This window comes from Vulpes lagopus, chromosome 7 (assembly GCF_018345385.1).
Source record: "Vulpes lagopus strain Blue_001 chromosome 7, ASM1834538v1, whole genome shotgun sequence".
NCBI lineage: Eukaryota > Metazoa > Chordata > Mammalia > Carnivora > Canidae > Vulpes > Vulpes lagopus.
Window position 1 is genome coordinate 50310292 of NC_054830.1, and position 24594 is coordinate 50334885.

General features: G+C 49.7%; 1 protein-coding gene and 1 long non-coding RNA gene across 13 annotated transcripts in view; one reads left to right on the forward strand and one right to left on the reverse strand.

The window, feature by feature from the left end:
* Positions 1-24594, reverse strand: part of ATP2B2 (ATPase plasma membrane Ca2+ transporting 2) — a 378806-nt gene that overhangs the window by 136601 nt on the left and 217611 nt on the right. For 3 of the 12 annotated variants that reach the window (XM_041761344.1, XM_041761343.1, XM_041761347.1), the window contains one exon: positions 1427-1542. The exons of 8 other annotated variants lie outside the window; for them this stretch is intronic. The gene's annotated coding sequence lies outside the window, so the exon portion shown is untranslated. Of the gene's footprint in view, positions 1-1426; positions 1543-8785; positions 8808-24594 lie in introns of those variants that run through there. One more of the 12 variants, XM_041761349.1, reaches the window with a different exon arrangement.
* Positions 1429-24594, forward strand: part of LOC121494660 — a 78788-nt gene continuing 55622 nt past the window's right edge. Inside the window, exon 1 of the long non-coding RNA XR_005988838.1 lies at positions 1429-1572. This is a non-coding gene — a long non-coding RNA (uncharacterized LOC121494660). The remainder of the gene's footprint in view (positions 1573-24594) is intronic.

The following is a 24594-nucleotide window of genomic DNA, read 5'->3' on the forward strand; positions in this document are numbered from 1 at the left end:
AGATGCTCAAATGACTGAGCCACCCAGGCACCCCTCCTGGTACCTATTTAAAAAAACATATTCATGACCATGGCATCCGGGATCCTGCCTGATTGGCTTGGAGCCAGCCTGGCCTCTGGTCTAAGGCAACTCTTTGCATTTCCTGAACAACTAATGCATGTTCCTGCCTCCCACCCTTTGCATTCACTGTTCTCTCTACCCTGGATTGTCTGCACCTGCCTTTCCATTAATCCGAACTTTCCTCTTCAGGGCACAGCCCCATATACCAATTTCTTTGTGAAGTTCTCTATTAATCTTCTGCTTCAAATTTCAGACCCCTTCCCAAAGCCAGCCCATCATGAGCAATTCATTCCTTGGCTTTGTACTCTCTATCCTCAGTCTTGGGGTGTGTTTTGTCAGCTTGCCTCCCTTGCTAGACCATGACTCTCTGAGAACACGGCCTCCCCAGCCCCCAGCACAGGACCAACCTCCACCAAGGCTGGCTCTATTACTGAGAAATCAATCTGACTATGGAAAGACACTGGGGACAATGAATCTTAGAGTGTAGGCTGCATTTGAAAAGTGGAAACTGGTCAGCCAGATGGTAGTGAGAGCTGGTGCTGAATGCATCTCCACAGTACGCCACAGCCTTACAGGCATCATACTGGTATATTTGCAGCTAAATCCTATGAAGTAGCTGTTGCTAGCATCCCATTTTACAGATGAGCAAACAAAGGCTATGCCAAGTTAAGGAGGTTGCCCAGGGTCATAACTGTTGATCTAAACTCAGGCAGTCTGCTGTCGGAATCCCTGTTCACAATCAATAGCCTAACTCCTTCCTACAATGACTCAGAAGCTCTGGGGTGGCTCAGGCAGTGGGACACATTGAAGTGTTTGAGTTCCAGTGAGGAGAAGTCCCAGTGCTTCTGGATTACACTGGTCAAGGCTGTGTTCTCTGACACACCAGTGCTACACAGAGGATCCATACAGTCTGGCCATTCTCCACACAGAGCTAGAGGCCAGGGAGAAGGTCAAGGGTAGGGCATTTAGAATCTTCCAGGAGGTAGGCCTGGGGACCATGTGGGGTGCATGGGGGCATTGGACACCCCTCTATGCTGAACTTGTCCTTTGTGTTGGCTGCTCTGGCTCCAGAGTCACCCCACTGGCAGCCCCAGACCACAGTTCCCAGAATCCTACATTCCAAGGGCCTGCAGAATCTCTTAGGCTAGCATACGGATTAGTGACCATCCCAGCCAGCCAGCTCTGCAGCTCTTCTCCTGACTTGGCATGGCTGTCCTGGCCACTGCAGAGATGAACAGAATCCGCCCGGCACCTTGAACAGATGGTGCCACTTCTAAAAATAATGCTGCACCACGCTCTCCGAGCAGCCTAGTCCCAGTGACAGAAGGGGGTGCGGGTGGGGGTGGGGGCTGCTAGCTGCACTCACCAACCATCTGCACGGGGACAGATGCAAATGTAGCCTCCCAGGGGACACAGGCCCAGGGGACCCCAGCCTCACTGAAGCTGCGCAGAGCCACAGGCCTACTGCTGATGCTCCAAGCCCTGAAATGAAAGTAAGAAAAGCCATGGCAGGTGTGTATAGCTTGGCTTCCCTCTATCCCCGTTATCGCAGCTTCTGCAGCAGCCCTACCTGCACATGTTGCATGGCTGGGATCCCTACCTGGAATGTCCTCTCTTCCTTGCCTGTTGCATTCTACCTCATGTTTGGGTCCCTAGATCCACAAACCCTAGAGTCATCTCCTCTTGTGAATTTCCTCCTGTCCCCCAAATCTCCTTCCTTCTATGGATTCTTAAGCCACTTTTCATTTGACTCCTACTTAGTAGGGTCAGAATCCCTCTGGAGCTTAGAGTCAGAGACATCTGTGTTAGAACCCTCACTCTGCCATCATGGAATGACTGGGTAAACCAAGGCAGCTCTCTGGCCTCAGTTGCTGCATCTCTAAAATGGAAATGATAATCAGCCTCACTTACAGGGTTGTTGGGAAGATAATGTGAGTTCATGCAGGACACAGGGCTCAGCCCAGAGCCTGGCCAGGGGGAGACACACAATCAACTAGAGTGAGAATGATTTCCACATGGGGAAACCGAGGTGCTACGGTGAAAGGTAATGCCCAAGGCCACAGAACAGGTGCTGGCAGATTTGGGCTCAGGTCTATGGCCTCACCCTACTGAACCATCCCTCTGATTTAGAGGATCCTCCAGGGATAAGTTTCACTTTCATCCTTGGGCAGGATTTTCCCTGAGTGCCAGTCACTTCTCCAATCCTGAGACCTGGCCTGGGAGACCTAAAAGACACCCTGAAGCCTCCCCATTTTTTTGCCCTGAGCCTTCTCTTGCCTGAGCCCTGGCCTATCCCTTCTAGCTTCTTAAGAAGGTTGACGTCCTATCAGAAAGTTAAAGAGCTCAAAAGCCAAAGTGCTTCCAAGGCCCCAAGAGGCTCCAGGAGACCCCAATCTTTGGACCCTGAAGGTATCCACATCCAACAGGCCTCCACAATGGCCTGCAAAGCCTCTCCTCCCTCTGCTTTACTGGGCTTGTCATCTGCTCTCCTCTTTCCAGGTCTGGTGATGGGGTGACTTACAGGGGTTGGGGGCCATGTTCTGCCTGTTTCCCTCTCCTCCAGGGTGGCCCAGCCTTTCTATCACCTTATTCTGCTTTTCAAAGGTCCTTCTCCAGCCACTTCTGCTCTTTCTTTCTCTCCTGGGGTTCCCAATGGCTCTGGGGATCTTCCTAAAAAGGAGGGGGATCCCAGAGGACTGATCCAGGCGTGGATTCTAGGCCTCATGTCATACAGTCTCTGAGGCCTCTGTGTGGGGTGTAATCCATGGGAGTTGGGTTTGGGTTTCAGATGCAGTCAGAAGGTAGGTTCAAGTCTTATACAATTGCATGTCAAGGGGTTTTTCTCCAGTCCACCTTACTCACTCCCTACCTCTTTAGATATTTCAGGCCCTGATACCCCTGCATTGCAATGCCCAAATGAGGGCGTCTGCTACCCTGGACTCCTTGTTACAAGTGACTGACAAGGCCAGAACCACCACCCTTCTCTCTCTCTAGGGTCAGACCTGGCATGAAATGGGTGCCAGGTTTGGGGGGCTCTGGTGTGAACATCTCTAGTGGCTGGTACCCCATGACATTAGGGATACAGGGAGCTAGTTTCTGACCACCATGCCTTGTATACCACCCCAGGCAGATCATCCTCAGAGCAGACACCACCAAACAGACACCATTATTTGCAAAGCTTAACAGAAAAACAAGAAAGGCTCTCATTCCCAGAGCTTACTTGAATCCAGAGACCAGAAGGGATTCAGAGGTCAAAATTTCTGATGCCCAAGGCCCTTCATAATACCTGTGTCAAGTCCTGCCTATGCTTGCATGCCTCTCTTGACAGGGGGCCCACTCCCTCATTCCATGATAATCTGTGCCAATGCTGGTGGTTATAGAGCTCTTTAGGTTGACCTGAAATTTTCTTCTTGCTAACTATTTTTAGGTTTATAGTTAAATTTTCTTCTTGCCAACTATTTTTAGGTTTATAGTTAAAACATATTTTCTGACTCACGTAGAATAACCCTGCTCCCCCTTCTTTACTGGAAGTTCATGATCACGAGTGTATAGATGTATGTGTGTATGTATGCATGGCTGTAATCAGGCATGCATGTACAGATGTGTGTCTGTATGTGTCTGAGCATGGTGGAGTATGTGTGTGGTTGTATATAGAATGTTTGTAAGCCTGCTTGAGCCTATCACAGGAGGGGATTTGTTGAGGTGTGCAAAAAGTGTGTGTGTATCAGAAATAAGACTAGACCATGTGTGTGTGTATTGGGGTTTGGTGAAGCCATGGGTCATGGAAAAGAGTTTTATTACTTTCTTGAGAATATTTTAGTTGTCCAGTTTGGGAGGTGGGTGGGTAGCTAGAGAGGGTACCCAAAGAGGTTCCAGAATAGAACAGAAAGCCAACCTGTAACAAATTCCTTGTCACTGTCTCTGGGGGTCTCTATAGGGTAGATCTGAAACTCTGAACCCACAAACCATGACACAACTCTTAGGTAGCTCTGCCATTAGGGTTCACCCTTAACAAAATGATGGTGATGACAAAATGGCATTTTATAAGAGTATTCATAAGATGCTTTGCAGTTCGAGGTTCACAAAGAGCCCAGTGATTATTTCCATTTCCCAAGTAGGAAACTAAGGTTCAAAGACCCTGTGGTGGATCCTACAGAGAATGGTATCTCCAGAAGGCAATCTGGGCTCAGTATCCTGCAAGAACCTGTAACTCCAGGGCTGATCACCTGTGGCTATAGGTGGATAAGTCTTGGGTAAGCCTGCCTAGGAGGTCTGCCATTAGCTGCCTCTGCTCAACAGTCTTCCCTTGGGTCTTGGTTTCTCCATCTATAAAATAAGGAGGTCAGACTAGATGGCTTCTAAGGGACCCTCACATGCTGATATGTGATAAGTCTTGGACACTGGATCAGGCCCAGGGAAGAAGGTCTCTCTGGCTCCTAATATCCCCAACTCTGATGGGCATGGGTTTGCCTTCAGATCAGCCCGTCACCTTCTGAGCAGTGAGACATCTATGGGGGGATATTTCTTGTTTTAATAATAAAAAAGCAACTCAGAGCTGCCTTGTGGACCACTCTTAGAATAGTTTAGCATGAGCTGTCCCCTCCCTTCTTGCTTCTCTGCCTGGTAGGCCCCTGTTCACCCTGCAGGGCCTAGCTCAGAGGGTTCCTTCTTCTCAGTGAATCTTATGCTGGCATCACTCTCCAGACAGTCAACTGATCCCTCCATGAGGCTTGACTCTTCATGCCTAGAGGACAGGGGACTATGCCATCCACCTTTGAGTCCTCAGTGTATCTGATAAATACAGTTGGTGCCTCAACAGAAGCTTGTTGAATGGTTCTAGGAACCCAGAGCTTGACCTCAGGAACTGAGAGAGAATAAGTCATGGATGAGTCATGGACTTATCTACTTCAACAGATGCTTGCGTTTGAATATAAAGACAGAGAGCTTGCACTGAGTACCTACTGCATACTTAGCACTGCCCTTCAGGGAGGATGGAAGCTGTCACTGAACTAGGAGAAGAGATGACATTTCCAGCAGGGATATGGCCACAGCACTAACTGCAAGTGAGTAGCAGGAACAGTAATAAAAATAATCATAAGAGCAGCTACGTTTTGGGGCACCTGGGTGGCTTAGTTGGTTAAGCGTCTGCTTTTGGCTCAGGTCATGATTCCAGCCCCACTTTGGACTCCCTGCTTCTCTCTCCCCCTCTGCAGCTCCTTCTGCTGCTCCTCCTACTTGTGCTCTCTCTCTCTCTCTCTCTCTCTGTCAAATAAATAAATAAATAAAATCTTTTTTTAAAAAGAGCAAGAAATTTTATTACTACCAAGTGTCACTCCTTACCTTCAGATTTTTCACCCATGATCTTGCTCATACCACTAATAGCCTCTGAGATAGATGTTCTGATTTTCTTCATTTTACAGATGCGGAAACTGAGTTTTGCAAGGTGGGGTGACTGGCCAAGGTCACAACAAGGTCAGAGTCCCAAGGCTGTGCTCTTATGTTGGCACTCATCAGATTTCCAGACCCAGACCAGCATATAGAGCTGCCCTGTGGTTGGGGCACCAGAGGAGTGAAATATAGTGTTCTGGAGGACCGAGAAAGCCACTGGGGTTCTCCTATCCAAGGTGGAGGAATAGTGATAGGCTTGAAGCAGGCTGGGGGCTGGGAGGAGATTCCCAGGATTTTCCCATCTTTAGCATCCACTAAGGAAATCCCCAGTGGGATTCTTCTCCCCTACACTGCTGACAGGTGCGAGGCGGGGGCTTTAGCTGACCTGGCAGGCTGGGTATGAGGGGTGGGAAGCAGATGGCAACCCCTTCCTGTGTTTGGAAGAAGTCAAGAGTGAAATCCTGGAGCTAAAAGCCTGGCCGCATCACCTGCTGCTAGAAATGGCCCCCAGGCCAGCAGGCTGGCAGCCACCCAACATAGTTTTGCTGATGAGTGGTAGGCTCATGGAGGCAGGGCCATCAGCACAGCTCTTTCCTATGGGTATTGTGGCTATCCTGTTGTAACTAAAGATTGTTATTAGAAGATGTTCTTCACAGTGTGGTCCTTTTTGTCTCACCTATGGCCCTGGGGCAGAGGGAACAGGGTGCCCATTTAATTTTATTTATTATTTTAGGGAGGGAATGGGGGGAGGGGCAGAGGGAGAGAGTATCTCGGTTAGACTCCCTGCTGAGTGCAGAGTCTGACATGGGGCTCAATCTCACAACCCTGAAATCATGACCTGAGCTGAAATTAAGAGTCAGATGCTTAACTGACTAAGCCACCCAGGTGCCCCAGGGTGCCCTTTTTAAAGATAAGGAGACTGAGACTATGGTGAGGCAGGTGGGGCACTTACAGTGCACAATTGCAAGGAGGTGCTGACTCTCAGGTTCCTATAAATGCCGAATCCCCACCCTACCACCAGTTGTCTGCCCCACTATTTAAGTCTACTGCAATTCCCCCTATGCCCACCTACCCCAGCCCCACCTCAAACATGGGGCAGGTATAAAGATTCCAAATTCATTTTGGTAACTTTGTGGGTGAAACAGCCACAATAGATCCTAAGAAATTCCTGGAATTGTAAAAGATGTTTAAAGTCCATGTCTCAGCTCTCAGTTCCCCTAGCAGCAATGGATTCCAAGGGAAAGAGTTCATTTCTCATCTCCCCTCATTTGGCAAACTTTTGCTGAGGATCTGCTACATGCCAGGTCCTGTGAGATACAATGTGGATGGAGGGGAACCAGACCCAGCCCTGTTCTCAAAAAGCTTTGCCTCGTTCCCTCCCTATGTGGTATAGTGCCTATGCTTTATAACAATTTAATAAAAACAATCAAGATAAGCTAATATTTACAGAGCATTTTCTATGTGCCAAGCTCTGTGCTAAGCATTGGCACATTTGTATATGTCATATCACTGGAACCACACCACCACTCTATGAGGCAGGTATTCTTGTTATCCCCATTTTGCAGAAAAGAAAACTGAGGCAGAGAGGTGAGGTTGCCTGAGGTCATTCAAACAGGACACAGTAGGGCTGGGACGAATACTCAGTAAAATACTTGCTGGGTGAGTAAACAAAAACATGAGCTCTAGGAGGTGGCATTAGGCTTCCTAAAGACAGTGCTAAGGGGGATCCCTGGGTGGCTCATTGGTTTAGCCCCTGCCTTCAGCCCAGGGTGTGATCCTGGAGACCTGGGATCGAGTCCCATGTCGGGCTCCCTGCAGGGAGCCTGCTTCTCCCTCTGCCTATGTCTCTGCCTCTCTCTCTCTCTCTGTCGCTCATGAATAAATAAATAAAATCTTTAAAAAGAAAAAAAAGACAGTGCTAGAAGAGGGTCAGAGAATTCTCCATGCTTTTGGGCAAACTTGGGCAGTAGGCTTCCAGGAAGTGGGTGACAGTGACAGCTGCCGTATCAGTTAACAGTGCGAGGAGGCTCCGATTTCTCTGTCTCTGGGACTGACCACGTGCCCCACCTATAAAAATATCCCAGGCCAATGGCCCCCTTTACTCTGAGAGAGTGGGCTCTGAGACAGGCTGGATCTGGGCTGGTAGGAGGGGAAGAAAAGTCCCTTCTGGGCTGGTCCAGGTCAGGGCCCCTGCCCAGAACCCTCCCACTCCCTGGCTGCCCAGTGATGGGCCTCCAGCCTTCGGGGAGGGGGCTACAGCTGGACACTCTGACACCCAAGCCTCCTGAGCTGGCACCTTGGTTGCCAGGCAACTATGCGGCTCAAGTTTCGGGCATTGAGGGCCCGGGTGAGGGCTTCAGCAAATAATAATAGATACAGCCCAGCCCAGTGGGGCTGCTCAAGATACACTCGTTTCAAACATGGGCAGGGCCTGAGTGGTCCTGCTGTCATTTTGCAGATGGGCAGATGGACCTGGGAGGGAAGGGGAGTTGCCTGACATGACCAGCATTAGTGAAGGAGCAGAGGCATCTGTGCTGGGAAGGTTGGAATAGAAGTAGCTGTTCAGAAAATGATGGCAAGTATAGCTGTCACATACAGGGCGTTGGCTTTGTGCCTAGCACTGTGCCAACGGCTCCTCCCACCGAAGCCTAACTCATCCTCAAAACAACACAGTGAGCTGTAGATGCTGACTTCACACCCATTTTATAGATGGGGAAACTAAGGCTCACGGAGACTGTGCAACCTACATCAGATCTTCTGACGGTGAATGGCAGAGGCTGGAGAGGAACCCAGGTCAGTGTGACTCTGAAATCCATAAGACCCACCTTGGCCCTGTAGTGGCCCAAGGAACCAAAAGGGTCTAAGGTGAAGACCAAAGGACCTGCCTTAGAGCTGGTAGTCTTTGATCTCTTCAGCAACGGGAATATTACTCTTCTTGTCTCAACCCAGAGGATGCTGAGCTCAGAGGGTTAAGTGGTGGTCCCTAGGTGACCTAAGCAGTTAGGTGGGGTTGTGGGATTTGAACCCACATCTCTCTGGCATTAAGTCCTGGGCTGACCCGCTCTAATTCACTAGCAGAGGCCTGGGGCAGTGCCCCTCTGTCAGACCTCCCAGGGGCAGACATCTCTGCCCCATGTCCCTCAATAGGGTGAGATTTCTAGGGGACAGGAACCCACTCCCCAGCCCCCAAGAGAACTAGCAAGCCCCAGCATAGAGCAGTGACCTTTGATTCCAGGCCACTGGACCTCTTCCTCGGTTGTCCACACTTCCACCTCCCGCAACCTGAGCCTGCTGGGGACATGCAGGTTACCATGGCGACAGCACATGAGATACTGACCTGGGGACCCGCTGGCAGCACAGGGGAGGGGCAGACCTTGTCTCAGAGGTATGGCTGGAGGAGTGGAGGACAGGGGGCCTGGGGTGGCCCTGCGGCGGCCGTGATTGCTCTGTGGGCCAGGCCGGGCACAAGCTGCTATTTATAATTCTGCTGAATGGGCCCAATGACCCGACCTGCTGTCTGACCGCCTGGGAAGCCCAGCAGCCACAGGGAGGGAAGGCAAATGTTCAGGGACTTCCTCCTGGCCCCCAGCTGTGACACAGGGGTGAGGGAAGGTGGGGGTGAAGTGGGGTAGAGGCAGAAGGACAGGACCCTTCCCTCTATCTCACACAATCTGCATGATTCTCAGCATCCATCCACCCCTCTGGCCAATCCTGCCCTCGTCCCTGTGTTCTGGGCCAGGCTGGGCCAGTATGAATGTGTTGAGTGATGGTGGTAGTGGCGGTGGTGGTGGTGGTGGTGATGATGGTGGTGGTGGTGCTAGAGCCTGGGCTCTGGTCTTACAGGGGTGGAGAGAGCTGTTCTGGGGTTCCTCCCACTGGAGGGGGGGTGGAAAGAAAGGGGGAGAAAGAGAAGCTGTAAGACAGAGGGAACTTGAGAGCCAGGGGTGGGAGGGAGAAGAGGAAGAAAGGAGGTGGAGGAGGGAGAGAGAGAGAAGAGGGAAGAGAGGTATGGAGAGAGGGAGAGAGAAGGAATGAAGGAGAGGCATAGAGGAACAAGAGCCAGGGGAGCTGGAGGAAACATGCAGAATAGGAGCCCAGACACAGAGGCAGAGGAAGAGGAAGAGGGGGGAGAGACTGAGATCTGGAGCATGTTCTTTTTTGCTCTGGAGGTCAAGCCACTGGTCTAGAAGCCAAAATACAAACCTGACTGGGTCACAGTGTAGCTCAGTGGCCTGTGAGAAGGAAGAGAGAAGGGGCTATGCCGGGTGCCTGTGCTGGCTGCCCAGCCCCCTTGGCCAGAGCTGGAGTCCTGGCCTGGGCATCCTACCTTCAGTCTGTCTGGCCACCTGGGGGCACAGGGCAGGGCAAGGACTGCTCCAAGGTCACAGGAACCAGGCCAGGAAAGGCACGGTGGGGGCTCCTGGGGCTTGCTGGGCTGTCCGCCCTCAGATCCGGGTTATTTTGGGAGCTGAGCAACCAGCATACATCCCTCCTCCCTTGTTCCTGGGCCAGTGGCTGCTGACTCAAAATATTCTCTCAAGGAAACTGTCTCCCCCAAATCCAATGTCACTTCTTCTAAGAGGCCTTCCCTGACTCTCCCAAATTTAATTCTCTGCTCGCACAGGGCGTGGCTTTGACCTCCAGTTTCAGTACTTGTCCTAGGGAGCACAGGCAGAGCTGTGTGCCCACCTCCCCCATCAGACTGTGAGCTTCAGGACCAGGAGGGCCGCTTTCCTGGCACCACATGTCATGTCTGCCACTCACGGTCTGAATAAGTAATACCAACAACCCTGAAGTAGCAGTATCGGCCAATGTTTATTGAGCACATACAAGGTCCTGAGAACTCTCCATGCACTGTCTCCTCTATCATCTCAGTGCCCCTATGTGTGGGCTTTGTTAGCTGCCCCTATTTTATAAAGGAGGACACCAAGACTCAGATAAGCTAAGTGGTTTGCCCAAGGTCTCACTGGGGAGCTATTGAAGCAAGACCTGACCTAAGGCAGTCTAATTCCAGAACCCAACCTGGTAACCACCAGACATACGGCCTCCCCAGCTCTCACGACGGCTTCTATTTCTCTGACTCTTAGAACTCTCTGTAGCTCCTCAATGCCTCTCAAATGAAATCCAAACATCCTGCCTGGTGCTAGTGCCTGTCTTCTCTGTGCCCTTCTGTAGGCCTGTCGGGTCTCATTCTCCCTCCCCTCATTTCCTGTTCCTAGGGCCCCTTCTGCTGTTTGCTCCACAGCTATTTAGCGAGAACTCACTGTGTTTGCTTCGCTGGGAAAGACGGACTGTGCCAAGTGCTAGGAAGAGAATAAGGCAGTATGACCAGCTGCCTGGGGACCTGTTTTGCCAGGTGGATATGCAGAGGGCTGGGGCCAGTGTGTGTCAGGCAAAAGGAACAGAATGGGCAAAGGCTCAGAGAGTGCACTTTTAATGATCTAAAGAGGGCCAGTATGGCTGAGGCTTATAAGTCGGGGCAGTGAGGGGCAGCGAGCAGAGGCGAGCTCAGAGGTAGGCAATGGCCAGACTGTGCAAAGCTCCAAAGCCACGTGCGGAGGGATATCTCTAAAGAACTTTAGGGAGCAGACTAGCACAGAGTTTTTTGTTTGTTTCTTTAAAGATCCATCATCCACTGGAGAATGGACTGTCAGGGAGCTAGGGGGAGACTGCGAGAAAGGCAGCTACTATGTCACCCAGGGGAATGGGGACAGGGTGACAGTCATGTTGAGGAGGTGTGGGCGGGTAGGAGTTAGGAAGTAGAACCAAGAGGGTGAGCTGGGGGTCGAGGTTGGGGAAGAAGGCATGGATGATTAAGGCTCTGCCTTTAGCAGGAGGGTGGATGATGGTGGTGCCACTTCCTGGGATGGGAAGTTGGGGAGGGAGCGGGTTTTGGGGGTGGGTGGACATGATCAAGAATCCTGTTTTGGACTTGTTAACTTTGAGATGCTTGTGAGAAATCCAAGTAGAGATGCCAAGTGGCCAGTTGGATGACGAGTTGGAGGTGCAGAAGAGAAGCTCTGGCTAAAGATATAAATATGGGAATCAGCAGCTTAAGGATGGTATTTAAAGCCATAGGATAGAGTGAGATCATCGAGAGAGAGGAGAGAGAGAGACAGAGAGAGAGAGAGAAGTAAGGGAAGGGAAGTGGCTCAGAGTCGAGCCCCCAGGATTTTAGAGGTCAAGTAGAGAGAGAGAATGAAGCCTCACTGGCAGGCCTTATTAGGTGGGTTCCTCCTGTTCTCAGGGCAGGGTTCAAAATCCAGAGCCTCGCACACAAGCCCTGCCTACTTCTCTCATCCTCTGGTCCCATTCTTGTATCCTTCCTTCCAATCATAATAAATCATAACACCTTTGTGAGGTTCTATACCTCCAGGCATTTGCCCAGACAGCTGTCCCTGCCCAAAGTGCCCTCCTATAGGCAAAGGCTACTTTCAACTCTTGCTCTTCCGAAGCTTTCTCTAACTTCCTGGGCAGATTTGCAGCACCCCTCTCTGTTCTATGGCCTTCTGGATGCACCACACTGTCACTGTCTTCCTGGGAGCTCCTTGGGGAAGGCAGCTGGTCCACCTGTGTGTCCTGGGCCCAGCATGGATCATGATGAAACCTCATGCACTCAGCGACTATCCTCATGTCACCCACCAGTCTGAAGTGCATCATCAGATCTGGGGTGGGCTGAGAATGTAGACTTAACCACTTCTAGTTTGAGTCTGGGCTGCCACTCTGAACAGACTCAGAAAGGGAGGTTAACAGAGGGAGGAGGCACATGGGCATTTACTGGGCCTCCCACTTGCCATTGCAGCAAGAGGAGAAAAAAGTAGAAAGACAAAAGCAGAGAAAACCCTCACTCCTGCTCCACACTCATGACAAGAGACTTCATTGTGTAGGAAATCAAAGGGCTCACTGGGGAGCAGGGGACCAGGCCTGAAGGGGTCATGTCAAAGCTCCTGCATCCTCCTCAATTACTTTATGCTTTATGTCACCACCTGGAGGCTTCTGAAGAGAGCCCCTCTGGCTGGGGGGACCGGGGAGGGACAACTTATCCATCTATTAAGCACCTACTAGGTGTTGGACACCCTGCATTTGGTCAAGGGCACAGATTGAAGTTAGGCAGACCTGCACTCTGGTTCCAGCTCTGCTAGTGGCCACGTGGTCTTGGGTAGGTCACTGACTTGTTCTGGGGCTCAATTTCTTCATCTGTGAGATGGGGCTATTTACCATGACTCCTAGGCTTTGGGAAAGGTGACATATGACAGTGCCTTTGAAACACTGAGCATGGTGCCATTTTACAGACAGGGAAACTGAGGCTCCAAGAGGCTCAGATCACAGTGCTAGGATGGACAGAGCTAATGTCTAAGAGCCTTTCTTCTGCTGATGCCAAAGGCCCCTCCAGTCTGCAGTGCCCCATGCAAACACTTTTGTTTTTTAGAAAGTTGGGAGTGAGGGGCAGAAAAATAATCTTAAGCAGCCTCCATGACCAGTATGGAACCTGATGTGGCACTCAGTCTCACAACCCTGAGATCATGACCTGAACCAAAATCAAGAGTTGGATGCTTAACCAATTGAGCCACCCAGGCACCCCGCCCCATGCATATACTCTTACTTGTCATTCATATGGTTGATTCTAGGGTTTTGGGTTGGTATCTGGGTATTCAAAGATGATTCAGACAAAAGCTCTGCCCTCTGAGGGAAAGGGCCTCCCACCACTGACTGCTTCATAACCCCTTCTCCCACTCAGAGAAACTGAGGGTGGGGACTCCCAAAGTATACAGGAGAAGGGGAGTTTGGGAATTCCAAGCTCACAGGCCTAGTTACTTCTTTCAGGAGAAGGCAGGTAGCTTGGGTTACCCTGCTGAGCCTCAGTTTTTCCACCTGCAAAACTGGCACAATTCTATCTCATTCAGAATAACCAGAGGGCAAAGCAGGAAAGTACTTTGGGCGGCCTCAGTGCTATTACAGGGAGCTCCAACCACTCTGCCTTTAGCTGAGGCCCATGTAAAAGCCTATTGTAGAGGATTTACATTTTTCTGCAAAGGAAGCCTGTGACTTTCACCAGCTGCTCCAAGGAGTCCCTGATGCCATCGTTCTGCAAAGATTAAGCATCACTGTCTAGCAGGACCAAGCCAACTCCCTGCTTTCTGGTGAAAGCTGCTTAGAAATAACACCAAGGTGGTGCAGCCAGGACATGCAGAGGTCTGGAGATGCTTAGAGAGAGCAAGGTTCGAACCTGGAACCACTTGCTTGGAAACCCTCAGTAAAGCAAGACTACTCAAGCCTCTCACATCACAGCTTTCCTATGGTCCAGGGGCTCAGTGACCAATTCCCCTCCACACCAGCACAGCTAAGAAGAAAGAACTCGGGTGCTATGCTCTCCCATGCAAAATGCAAAGCTATTTTTTTTTTCCAGACGGCAAGTTCCTAAAGCTGTAACTGATCAGCCTCCAGTTGAGAGAAAATTAAATTTCATCTGACTCCCCCTTTAGTCCTGGGGACAGGAGTGAAGGCGACAGAGCTGGGCAGAGAGCTGTTATTGTCGTGCACCCCAAGTTTGGCCAGAGAAGTAGACAGATGGTCTAAGTCACACCCCAGTGAGATGTTCCTTGGAGCAAGCATGTTGGGAAAATGCTCAGGGCTTATCTGCTTTGACATCCACAACTAGACTCATTCCAGAAGGGGCCCAAAGTCCCTTAGTCTAGTCTGGTGGGTCATAAGGCAGGTGACCCCATTGTGGGCCCAAAAGGCACAGATTGTGGTTGGCATATCAGCTGATTGTGGGAGCCTCACATGTGGTTCCTCCAGTCCAGGCTTGACCATGAGTGACAGACAGCAGCTTCCTACCTGGATTCTCTACCTGGATGTCCCCACACCTCATACTCAATAGATCTCAAGTTCAATTCATCAGGTTCTTCTTTAAAATGAAAGGTGTCTTTTACATTTTCTCTGAAAAAATCATTTCTTACTTCCAGGTGGTGAAGATGTTCTCTATTTTCTTCTAGAAACTTTAGAGTTGTAACTTTTACATTCAGATCTGTGAGCTGTCTCAATTTAATACTGATGAAAAAATTAAATTGAGACAGCTTCTCTTTTTATTGTGGTTAAATCTATAGAACATAAAGCTTACCATTTTAACCATTTTTAAACTATGATCCAGTGGCACGAAGCATATTCACACTCTTGTGTGACCATCCCCACCGTCTATCTCCAGAACTTTTCCATCTTCCCAAACAGAAACTCTGTTCCCGTTAAACAAGAACTTCCTCTCCCCCTCCCCCCAGTTTCTGGCATCCTACTGTCTGTCTGTGTGAGTTTGACTGCTCTAGGGACCTCACGTAGGTGGAATATCCCATAATAGGTATGTGTCTTTTGGTGACTGGCTTATTACACCTTAGCACAATGTCTTCAAGGTTCATCCATGTTGTAACATGTGTCAGAATTTCCTTCCTTTTTAAAGTCAAATAATATTCTATTATATGTATAGACCACATTCTGTTTATTCATTTATCTATTGATAGGTTCTAGAGTTGCTTTCCCCTTTTGGCTATTGGGAATAACGCTGCTATGAACATGGGTATACAAATATCTGAGTCCCTGCTTTGAGTTCTTTTAGTTATATATCTAGAAGTGGAATTGCTGGATCATATGGTAATTCTATGTTTAATTTTTTGGGGGAACCACCACATAATTTCCCACAGCAGCTGCACCATTTTACATTCCCACCAACAGCTCACAAGGGTCCCAATTTATCCACATCATTGCCAATACTTGTTATTTTCTGTTTTTTATTTTGTTTTGTTTTCTGTACTAGTCATCCTAATGGGTGTGAAGTGGAATTTCATTGTGGTTTTGATTAGCATTCCCTTGATGATTAGTTATATTAAACATCTTTTCATGTGCTTATTGGCCATTTGTGTATCTTCTTTGGAGAAATGTCTATTCAAGTCCTTTGCCCATTTTCAAGTTGGATTGTTTATCTTTTTTTGTTGTTGTTGAATTGTAGGAGTTCTTTATATATTTTGGATATTAGTACCTTATTAGATATATGATTTGCAGGTATTTTCTCCCATTCTATGGGTTTTCTGTTGATAGTAAGTATCCTTTGATATATAAAAGTTTTGATGAAATCTAATTTATCTATTTCTATTGTTGCCTGTGTTTTTCTTCTCATAGCTAAGAAATCAATGCCAAATCCAATGTCATGAGGCTTTTCCCCTCTGTTTTCCTATACTTCAATTTGATTTGTGTATGGTGTGAGGTAGGGGTTCAAATGTAACATGTCTGAAATCTAACCCTTAAGTTTCTCCACCCCATCTCATTTTTCCCTGGGGTTTACTGTCACCTAAAAGGCCTCATCTTCTCTCTAGGTGGGCAGCTCAGAAAAGAAGTCACCTTTGTCACTTTCCTCTCCATTATTCAAGTCCTGTTGATTTTGCTCTTTTCACATTCCTTAAAATTGCTCATCTCCCAGTATCTTCACAGCCCCTGTCCCTGTTTTTCTCATCTCTTTCCTGGATGATGGCAGTAACTCCCTTACTGGCTTCCCTGCTGCCACTTGGGAGAGCAATTCTAATAGTATCACAACCTCCCTTGATCCGTACTCCTCTTAGGATAAAGACAAAACTCCCTAATGTGATCTTCCAAGCCCTGGGTGTCCTGCCCAGGCTCCACCAGCCCCACCCAACACCCCATTCTCCTCACTCTCTGTTATAGCCACACTGCTCACTCTTCCCACTAGGCTTTCATCTGTTCTGTTCTCTCTGCATGGAATGCTAATGCTATTCCCTTCCCATCATCACCTAGTAAAGTCCTACTCATCCTTCTATTCTCAGCTTAATCGCACCTCCTCAGGGAGGCCTTCCCTGATTCACCTATTCTATAGTCTCTGTTGTCACACCATGATTGTATTTTACACGTGTTTATTTGTGTGATTGTTGGATTAATGTTTGACACTAAATCACTGAGAGCAGAGCCCATGCCTAACACAGTGTTTAATACATAGTGGGTCATAGTTGAGGAGGGAATGAAGAAAAGAAGGAAGGAAGGAAAGAAGGAAGGAAGGAAAGGAGGGATGGCTGGTTCGTGCAGTGAAAAGACTGATTTCCTTTGCTATAAAGGTTCTTCCCAAAGTGGGAAGCTATAATGTTCACTGTATAATCTCCAGGGGGCAAGGAGAAAACTTCAGATATCCTGGAGCCTTATTTTATGACAAACGCCATGCAGTCCCTTTTTAATCCCCTTTCCTCATCTGTAAAGCGGGAGTAACAATACTGTCCTACAGGATTGTCATATTAGAAGAGATGATGTGTGCGAAAGTGCTAAGCTCCAAACATATGCTCCATAGATGACCCTGAGCCCAGTCATGTTCCCAAATACAACTAAACTCTCCTGGATTCTCTGTGCCTCAGCCTTTTCTTCATTAGCTGCCATATCTGGGCATGGACATATCCCTAGAATGGTACATGGATATCTAAGTCCCTTCTGAAGCATGCAATCTTTGAGAATTGCTCCACGTACATGCCCTAGTAAGCTTAAATCAGCTATACCTGCATCTGGCCATACCTGAAACCTGGGCAGGACAGAACCTCAGAAAAATGCTCATGGCCCATCTGCTTGGATATCTAAAAGTAGACCCACTCTAGAAGTGGCTCAAGATAAAAAAAATAAAAATAAAAATAAAAAAGAAGTGGCCCAAGATTTAGTCTAGTCTAATGGGTCAGAGGGTGGGTAACCCAATGCAAGTCTATTGTCTCTGAAAAGCCAAGGCTCTGGGCAATTACTCTCTTGTATATGACATGCCAATCTCCCTGGTGAGCAGGGGAGACACTGAGCTGCTCTTAGGTACCAGGTGACGGTCAGAAAAGGTCCTGAGGGGGATCCCTGGGTGGCGCAGCGGTTTGGCGCCTGCCTTTGGCCCGGGGCGCGATCCTGGAGACCCGGGATCGAATCCCACGTCGGGCTCCCGGTGCATGGAGCCTGCTTCTCCCTCTGCCTATGTCTCTGCTTCTCTCTCTCTCACTGTGTGCCTATCATAAATAAATAAAATTAAAAAAAAAAAAAGAAAAAAGAAAAGGTCCTGAGGAACTATGGGACACAGCCTGGGCCTTGGTATTTCTTTCAGGGGATCCCGGCCTGCCCCAGGCCTAGGACTGGATGAAGAGGCAGTGCTCATGGCTGAGTAGGAATTGGCTCATGGTCAATTATGGGTCTCCTGCTCTCTGCTGGGTAGGCTTCCTGCCCTCTCAACCCTCCATTCCTCACAGCTGGGGCCATCTGGACCCCACCTGCAGACTTCAAGTTCTGGACCCATGTGGTCTCTAACTGGGAGCGATTTAAACTGGCCCTTCAGCCTAGGGGCTTGTGTCACCTGGGGAGAGGCTCCAACACTAGAGACTGGCTCTTGCATTGTCTCTGGCACAGAGATCTCTCCCATACCCCAGTCCTTTTGGGGCTGAGGCCCTGCCAAGTTCTTACCAGTGCTCCTACCCCCACTGACACCCCAAGCTTGATCCAGGCTTTCTACTAAGTGCTTCTCAACTCCATCCTCTTCTCTCCATCTCTACTTTCACCATCAGTGCCTATAGGGGTGATCCTACCAGCCTCCTCATTGATCTTGCTGCTGCCCCCTTGTTCCCACAACCTATTCTCCACACAGCAATTCCCTGTTTAAAACCTTCCAACAGCTTTCAGCACACTCAGAACTAAGTCCAAAGTTCTTATTGAGATCTGTAAGACCAGGTGCTCTGGCCCTGCTGATCTTTCTGCCTCCTCTCCCTCCTCTTTACCTCACATACCCTCTGTTCTAGCCATGTTAGACTTCAGTCTACTCTAACCTGTCATGCCTGGACCTCAGAACAGAGCATCTCTCTTTTTTTTTAATTTTTATTATTATTTATTTATGATAGTCATACAGAGAGAGAGGCAGAGACAAGGCAGAGACAAAGGCAGAGGGAGAAGCAGGCTCCATGCACCGGGAGCCCGACGTGGGACTCGATCCCGGGTCTCCAGGATCGCGCCCTGGGCCAAAGGCAGGCGCCAAACCGCTGCGCCACCCAGGGATCCCAGAGCATCTTTTTCTGCTGCAGTTACTGATAGGGAAGGGTGCTTGTTGGATTAATAACTTTCCTGAGAATTAAAATAACACAGATGCAGGCTGAGCTGAGAAATAGACAAGATACCAAGATACAACCATACCTGAAGCTAATCCTTTCTGTTTTTTTTCTCTGTTAAGTTAGCTAAGGTATATTAAAAAAAGATTTTATTTATTTATTTGAGAAAGAGAGAGAGAGACAGAGAGACAGAGAGACAGAGAGAGAGAATGAATATCTGAAGCAGACTTTGTGCAAAGCCCAACATGGGCTACAACACAGTCCATCCTACGACTGCGAGATCATGGCCTGAGCCAAAATCAAGAGTTGGATGCTCAATTAACCCAGGCACCCCTACAACCTTTTTTTTCTTAAGCAAACTTGAGTTGGCATTTATATTACTTGCTTCCAATTAATTCAACTGGCCAACCCTTCTTTGCCACACCCCATCCCTTTTTCTGTTCTTACAACGTGCCTCCTCCCACCCCATGGCTTTTGTCCATGCTGTTCCCTTTATTGGCAGTGCTCTTTCCCCAGATAGCTACATGGCTGATTCTCTAACCTCTTGAGGTCCCTACTTAAGTATCACCTCCACAGGGAGGTGACCACCGCACTAAAAATAACAAGCTTCATCATTCCCTATCACCTCACTCTGCATTATTTCAAAAATAATACTTTATCCATGCATACTATATACATACTTACTGTCTGTCTCCCTCCACTAAACTTTAAACTCCATGAAGGCAGGGATTATGTGAGGGTGACTAACTGTCCTGCTTTGCCTGAGATTGAGGGGTTTTCTGGCATGTAGGACTTTTGGTACTAAGACTAGGAATATTGCAGACCAACCATGACAAGTTGATTACCCTAGACTGCCTTATTTGTTTACCATAAAATCCCACTGCCCAGGTCAGTGGTAGATGTGCAGTACTTCTGTACACTGTGTCATCCCACCCAGATAGCTGGCTTGGGGGTTGTACCCCATTGTTGTCTCCACTTTACAGATGGGATTCTGGGATGTGGGCAGCTTGCTGACACCACACAGCTAGGGAAGCAGGACTAGAATCCAGCTCTGCCAGCCACAGAAGTCGACCTCTTAACTGGTCCACAGTGTGCATCTCCCAGTTACACCTGCTTTGCTCTCACCAAGTGACCCTCAGCCCCTGTCAACTCAACAGCTACACCTGGTCTAAGAGAAGCTCACCTCTCACTTTTCCCCATTCAGGTGGGTAAAAATCAGCTCAAGAGCAGCTTGTTTCTGGCCAGGCTGGTGGTGAGGGGAGAAGGACAATGGGCAGTTCAGGGACTGGAGTCAAGCTGCACAAAGGCTGGAACCCCAGAGTGTGGCAGCCACCTCCCCTGAGCTATGCAGACCCAGGGCTCCATTAGCTCCAAGTCTCTCTGAAGTCTTGTCAATCAGAGCTGCCTTCCCAGCCCACCCTAAGTCCTGTGACTGAGCTGGAGAAAGCCTGAATTCTTCTGACAAGGCCTAAATGAAAGCACTCTTCCCTCCTCTGTCCAGGGAAAGGGCTCTCTCTGCCATCCCTGTTCTACCACTACCCCTGCCCTGCCTCTCCTGCTCAGAAGGAGGGACCAGCACTGAGGGGCAGCAATGCTTCCTTCAGGCCAATTTACCTTCACTCAATCCCTACAACCAACTCTTGGGACAGGTGCTCTTTTTTCATGGTTGGGGAAACTGAGGCCCAGAGAGGTGAAGTCACTTGGCCAAGGTGACGCTGGTCATAAGGGGATTCCCACAGATGGCTCAGGATGATCTCCCAAGCTCACGTGTTCACTATTTTACCTCCTCCTGCTGGCAAGTGTGATGTTGGAGACGACCAAAGTAGCTGCAGTTCACTGAGCCGGTTCTGCATTAGTTCTCATTTCAAAACACCTAATTTGGTAGGTGCTTTACAGATGAGGAAGCTGGATGGTGCGGGAGTGAAGTGACTGAGCAAGATCACCCATGCGGCATGAATGACTCCTAATGGGACCAGACTTACCCCCGCCCTCCCTCCTTACTATCAGCCTACCTGTGTACCTACTTAACAACCAACCAACATTTACTGAGCATCAATGATGAGCAAGGCCCTGCCCACATTGCCAGCATCACCCCAAGCACTAGTGGCAGGAGGAAACCCTGGGCTCCCATGGCAGCCCTGGCTCCTGGCCTAGGGCAGCTGGAAATCCCTTCCTGGGAGACCTCTTGGATTCCACACCAGGATCCCTTGGGTCCCATTAACAATCACTTGGGAGTCTCTGGAGGGGGAATTCTCTGCAGGCTGCAGGTTTCATTTCAGATCGCAGCTGCTCTGTCCCCTACCTGGCCACCAAGGGGTTGTTTTTCATAACAAAGTGGGGTGGGAGAAAGGCCATGGGAGGTTTTAACAATCCTATTGTAGGAAATTTCCATGGAGGTGGAAAGGACTTGCTGGCCTCCAAATGCTACCCTGGAAAAACTTCAAAAAGGAATTGCCCCAGCTTCCAGCCCAGAAGGATGCTGGAGCCACCTACAGAAGTGCTCAGTGGTCCATGCGTCAGCATCAGTCCCCAGCACAAAGCTGGGCACCCAGAGGCCCATGGATAAAGGAACATGAGGACCCCTTTCTCTTCTGGAGGGGAGTGTGCAAGAACCGGGAAGGTGCTCCTTTGGGAGGGAGTCCCAGCCTGGAGTCCATTTCTCTGCCACCTGCTCACTGTGTGACCTTGAGCAGTTCCTTGACTTCTTAGAGCCCAGCTTCTCCCTTGTGAAAGAAGGTAATTGGCAGGATGCTGCTTAAGGTCTGAAGCATCAGTGATGAGTGCTGGCTCTGATTTTGGGTCTCCTGAGTTCCAGGGACTGAAGCCAGAGAGGGTGCAGAGAAATGGAGTTCCTGAGAACTCTGGAGGCATCTCTAGGGGAACCAGAGGCTTTCTGAGAAGGAGAAAGTGACCTGAACACTCGGCAAGTCCTGGGAGGTGCTAGCTGGGGGCCGAATAGGCAACCTCCTCACTGTCCAGGCATTGTCTGCCTCTCCCACGGGTATGTGGTACCCCTAGATGCCTCTCCTGGGGGGAGGGAGACAGCCCAAGGGACCTGCACACAGGTAAGGGTTGTGGGATACCCCCAGCATCTCCCCCACTTACACCCCCACAGCCATCCCACTGTCGCTGGCTCTGGGGGTCTCTGTGGCATTCTGAACTCTCCAACACCCACCAGCACTCCTGCCTAGGTAGCTTCCTCACCATCTGTTCCCAGGCCCCCTTGCCCAGACTCTGTCTTCATTCACGAGCCAGGCTGGCCTCTGTTTGTCCTGCTGAATGCCCTGCAGGGCCCCCAGGCCTCTCATTCCCCAGCTATGGCAGAACTAGGGCATTGACCCAGCACAACATCTCTCCCTTCACCTAACACCTCTCCTCCAAATGCAGGAAAACCCCCTTATACATCAGAGGCCCAGAAGAGTATGGCCACACCTGACAGCCCAAGAAGAATCCCCCGCAGATCAGGAAAAGAGGTGACTGCTTACATAGATCTGGCTTTGAGCCCCAGCTCCTCACTTTCTGTGCAGACTCCTTCACAGCTCTGAGCCTCAGTTTCCTCAGCCACGAAATGGGGATGAGGCCATGTCCCTTTCACAGTTGTCATGAGGGTAAGAGGAGAAGTCCCAGGCACAGAGCCTGTTTGGAAGCAGACCCTGGGTAGGCTTGGCCGAGTGGGACCCCCTCTGTGAAAGGGAGTGGGTGAGGCATCGGTTTGATAGGTGGGAGGGGGTGAGAGGAGGGAGGTTCGGGGGAGGGGGTGGGCAAGAGGTGAGGGAGGATTTAGAAGGCTAGGGAGCCAATGTCATCACTGTCACCATAAAAGCGGCAAGGGCACTGACAGCATGCCAGGCACCAAGGCTTCTCATGGCTTCCTCACTGAGGTCCTCCCTGGGAAGGTTACCTTATTTTACAGCTGTTGAAACTCAGGTTCAGAGAGGTGAGGTCACCGGGCTGGTGAGGACTTTTTCCCCTGAGCTCTGCACGGAGTCAGAGCATGGAGGGGAGCAGGGGAGTGACAAGAAAAACTGGAAGAGGAGGTGATGGGGGTGATTACTTTATCTGTCTCCAGATTTTCTCCAGAGATGAGGCTAGGCGGTAGGGGTAGAGTGGCGTGCTGGGGAGCCTTGTCCATCCCTGCCGCTCACCTCCACAGACAACCACAAAGGCCGGGGCTGAGCACTGGCTGTCCTGGCCTTTTGTGTGGCGTGTCAGGGGCTTCCTGCTCGGGCCCAAAGGCCTGCTGCTCTGGCTGGCCCCGTGACCAGCACTCGGCTCATAGGGCCCGAGAGTCAGGGAGGGTCACTCTGCGAGGGCGCTGTGGATCAACGGCAGGGAGAGGCTTTTGCAGAAGCTTCTGGCAAAATCCTATGAAATCCATGCTCCCAGTACCCACCTCCCAGTACCCAATGCCCCGAGTGGCCACAGGTCCAGATCATCATGGAATAAGGCAGTGCATCGGAACCTACAGCTGAGGGGTGGTGAGTGAGACGAGGGGACGGTCTGGTTTCACGTGGAGGTGCTCAGGGCAGGAGCCCAACCTGAGTACCACGTCAGCATTCTGTCTCTCGACTTGCACCACATCATTTCCTGGTCCTAGATCCTTCTGTGGATGCCCATTGAGTACGTGCAGGATTTGGTCACACAAAACGTATTCAAACCCCACTCAGTCACTTATTAGCTACACAGCTCAGTTTCTTTACCTGGAAAATGGGATTTTCACCACTGATTGTCCAGAATTGTGCAGGAATGGGATGAGATGATATTCCCTTTGCACACAGCAGCCAGAGGGATCTGTGCATGTCTCACCCCTTCTTAAGACCCTTCAATGTCAGGATCAAATCCAAACACCACATGTGACCTACAAAGCCCCACATGATCCGGCCCCTCACCACTTCTTCTCCCCTTTGCGCGTTGTACCCCAACCACAATGGCCTCTGACTTTTGAACAAGCCTAGCTCTTTGCCACTCAGGGCCTTTGCACATGTTGACTCTTTTTCTGGGGTTGCTCTCTCCCTAGACATAGCCAGGTACTTCTCACCATCCAGATGCCATCTCCTCATCTCCCTGACTATCTTACTCAAGCTGTCCCAGGCAACCCCTTTGACTTTCCTGTTAATTTCTTTTCCCTTGTGACAATCACCACTGCCTGGAATTACTTATTTTATTTATTAGTGAGACCTCTTCTGTCTTATGAATCCCCACTGCCTTGCATGGTGCCTGGCACGTAGTGAGACTTTAAGAAATATCTGTAAAATGAACAAATAAATATGTTATGGGCCTGAAACACAGTGTGCCTTAAATGCATGCTGGTCCCTCCTTCCTTACCCATTCCTAGTATAGCTTTCCCCCCAGAGCACATGGGTATGTGTACATATACACACACACACGCACACACACAACCAAAGTAAATCCCCAAATGAAACCAAAGACCAAAAAACCCGAAACAAGAAAGCCCGTGCTAGGAAGGGGATGCTAGGGGTCACTAGGGTTCTGAGACCAGTTGTAAGGCTTTGCCTGGCTTACCTGTAAGAAGTCCAGGTCACTGGAAAGGGCACAGGACAATCCCTCACTTCTCAGCATGAAGCTGGAGGGCCAGTGAACCCTGGGAATAACCTATATTCTGTCTCTGGTTCTGTAGCTATATGGGGGGCAGGAAGGGTGGTGAAGAATGCATTCTGTGGACAAAGACTGATCTGGCTCATTCACACCACATCCAGTGCCCTCAGCTCAGAGCAAGTGCTCACTGGATGCTTGTTAATGAATAAATGAATGAGGGTTGGGTTGGACTGCAGAAAACAGTCCAAACAGAGGGGATTGGCCACTGGTGTTCATGGGAATCACCAGCTTGGGACATGGTGCCAAGTACTACCCAATGCCACCAACTGAGAGCACCTCCAATAATATATTTTATCATGCTCCTGCTCAAGAACCTGTAATGGCTCCCACTGTCTCTGAGAAAAAGTTTGGATTCTGCAGTCTGGCATTCAAGGCCTGCCTACCTTCTTCTCTCCCTGCCTCCCTGTCACTTTGCCTTCATCCATTC